General features: G+C 56.4%; 1 pseudogene; it reads right to left on the reverse strand.

The window, feature by feature from the left end:
- Positions 1-1,293: 1,293 nt before the first annotated feature.
- Positions 1,294-2,723, reverse strand: LOC132518167 (pygopus homolog 2-like; annotated as a pseudogene).
- Between the last annotated feature and the right edge of the window lie 497 nt (positions 2,724-3,220).

Genomic DNA, 3,220 nt, shown 5'->3' on the forward strand with positions numbered 1-3,220 from the left:
CATCTTACCAAATGCAGAGATGGGGGAGACCACAAAAATAGCAACAGATAAGAGAGGGGCACACAGAACCACAAAGACAACACAAAGCTCAGCAGTGGGGGGGCTGCCATCTCTGCTGTTCTGCAGCAGGCAACACTGGAGGAGAGAGGCCCAGAGGCCACTCCCTTCTTTCTCACAGCCTCAAAGGCTGCATGCTACACCTGGGCAGGCGAAAGAGTTCTGCAGTATACCTTTGTCTTCTCTTCACACGCTGGGGTCCCGGGAGAAGCGGGGGGCAGGGGACCACCAGCTCCTCTCAGGGCCACACCCCAAGCCTGCCTTCCCCACCCCACTGAGGAATGTGTGCACGAGCTGTAAGGAAGAGACAGCAGCTGTGAGGGGCTCCGATCAGACCCCTGGCCCATCTCTGGCAGGCAGTGTTTAAAAAATAAAATAGAAACAAAGCCCAGTGCAGGACCCTGGCTGAGAGGAATGAGAACAGCTAGATCACCAGGCCGGAGAAGATACAAAGCATAGCAGGGAAAGAGAGAAACAAAAAACATCCAGGTTCTGGATTGCATTTTAGTACCATGGCAATGAAGGTCCTGCCGCCTCCCCACCCACAGGCTGTGACAGGGATCCTTTCATCAGGAGAAAAAATGAGGTGTAAGGGCTCTGCGCCTTTTCAAGCTTTCCTTCAATCAAGCCAGGGAAGCAGGGAAGTAAGGGCGCCAAAAGTTGAAGACCAGCGCTGCGACTAATGTGCAACAGATGGGGGGGTGTGTACAGCCAGAGTCCAGGCTTCCAGGACAGTCCAGACATCAAATATTCTGCTCTGTCAGACCACATATCCCAATTTTTAGCAAAAATATTGTCATTAGGGAAAAAGCACAAGAGAGTCTGAGAAGGGACCAGTGACTTTGGTATGAGAGAGATATGTCCTGACAGCATCTCTTACCTACTGTCTTGAAGCCCCACATCACCAAGCCACGTGGCCATAGCCACATACTCTCCTGCTTCTTCAAGCTATTTGGTTCTCTGAGGGGGGAGGAGTTGGGTAGGTCTTGGAGGAGGCAAGGGAAGGTAAGAAAAGGGGAAAATCTCCATTTATTCCCTAAAGCTGTTTCCCAGCACCCATGAAAGGGCTACTGCAGAGATGGGAAGAGACCCCCAACTCCTCTGGCCAGAAACCTTTAATACTGGACTCCAAAAACTAAGGCTGGGGCTGGGGGGCTAGATAGGAGTGTTAGGCACAGGTGTTGGGGGCATCCATCATCTGTAGAGGGGCACCCCTGCCCTTCAGGTCTTCCTCCAGCCTCTTTTCTGTTGCAGCCATACCCCTAGGCCTCCAGAGACAGCCACCAAAAATGGCTCTGCTTGGCAGGGCTTTGGTTTCCTGGACCTCTGTAGATCTCAACACGGAAGTTTCCAGAAAAGTGAGCAATCCAGGCTCTTCTGCCTGCCCGTCTCAGTTCCTTTTCTGCCCCCAGGAGCCATTGTGTTTCTGCCCCATGGGGATGGGAAGCCAGTGGAAACAAGGACCAAGAGCCAGACAGAAAACAACCACTCTGGAAGCGCAGGGAGGAACGTATGCACTTCCTGGGTACCTCGGCAGCATCACCCATCGTTAGCAGCCACCAGCTGCCCCATGCGTTTGCGGATGTAGACAGACTGGATCTCCTTGGTCTTGAGGCAGAGATCGCAGGCCCAGACAGCAGAGGCCTCAGTGGTCAGCAACCCATAGGCGCGCTCAGTCATGCCCGTGCACTCGCGGTGGAACCACTTCTGGCAGGAAGCCTCACACAGAATGGCATCTTGGTCGTCGTTCACCTCACTCCGACAGGCACCACATGGATACACCAGGCCTGGGGGAGGCTGGGGCCCTGAGCTCGCACTTGTCTTGCCAGGGGGTGGCAGGCTGTTGGCATCCGGGGTGCCCCAACCCCGCCCACTGCTGTTTGGGGGAAAACTGGGCTGATTTCCATTAACGGCGGCAGCTGGGGAGCCTGAGTGGGGCTCCTGGCGAAAAGCAGTGGGAGCAGGTGCATTTAAGGGCTTCCCCCCCATCCTCACCACCAGGGCCAGGAAAGCCAGGGCCAGGACCAGGGAAGGGACCTGTGTTGGGGGCGCAAGCTGGGGAGTACCTGACCAGGTCTCTGGAGAGGAGAAGGGCCAAAAGGTGCCCCTAGCTAGGCAAAGCGTTGGGGGGGAGAAGGGGGGCCCAGCTCCCCTCTGGAGGCTGTCCCATGGTGGGTGAGATTGTGCAGCCACATCCCCCCACGGGGCCTGCCATCATCTGCCCACCAGGCGGGCTGAAGTTTGACCCAGAGGCTGGTTGAAGGGCTGGCTGGGAAAGTTCATGTTGCCTGGGGGAGGGTAGCCGGGGCCCTGGGGGGGCATGTTGAAAGCAGGGCCCATGGGGTTGGGAGGGAAAGGAGGCGCTGTTGAGGAAGAAGCTGGGGGCCTCCTCTACCCCCAGTGTCACAGCCTGGGGGTACCTGGCCTGCCATGCACCCCTGTACACGGAAGCCCCCAAAGGGGACAGGACTGCCCAGGAATGGAGGGGCTGCGCCCCCCACCTTAGGGGCTCTGAAGTCATCCTCAGAAGGGTCGGATGCAACCAGGTGATCCACCATGGGAGTCGGGGGTGATGCAAACTCCGTCATGCTGGGTGGTGCAGGGGCCGGTGCGGGGCCGCCACCTCCCTCCAGCTTGTCTGGTGGGGGCGGCGCCGAGGCGGCCATGGAGTGGGGGACCGGAGCCAGCGGCGGCGGGGACGGACGCGCCCTGGGGTTGCACCCTGTCCCGGAAGGGGAGACAGGGGCGGCGCAGGCCCCTGCGCGGCAGCAAGCCGAGGTGCGGCGAGGCGGGGGCGGCGAGCCCCAGCGCCAACTGCGCGCTCGCCCAGCCTCGCCGCCCGACCCGCCTCGCGGCCCACAGAAATGTATGTTAAGGCAGAATTATGCTCATCCCTTCTTAGTCTTATAAATATTGAAACTTTTTTGTTTTTCTCTTTTGGTGAGAAATAGAAGAGGCAATAAAGCTGAATGCCCTGTACTTTAGTTCCCATTCCTTAGGATATTTTATTTCTGGAAAAAAAATTGAACTTACTGCCCTCAAATGCATTAATTGCCTGAATACACTGTAAAATCCTTTATTTTTATAGCTGTGGTTATATTTAAATTCTGGTATATAGGAAAGAGTAAAAAGGAACAAGGTAGTGGTTTAAATTTTGAGAAGT

This window comes from Lagenorhynchus albirostris, chromosome 3, assembly GCF_949774975.1.
Source record: "Lagenorhynchus albirostris chromosome 3, mLagAlb1.1, whole genome shotgun sequence".
In the NCBI taxonomy this organism is placed as follows: Eukaryota; Metazoa; Chordata; class Mammalia; order Artiodactyla; family Delphinidae; genus Lagenorhynchus; species Lagenorhynchus albirostris.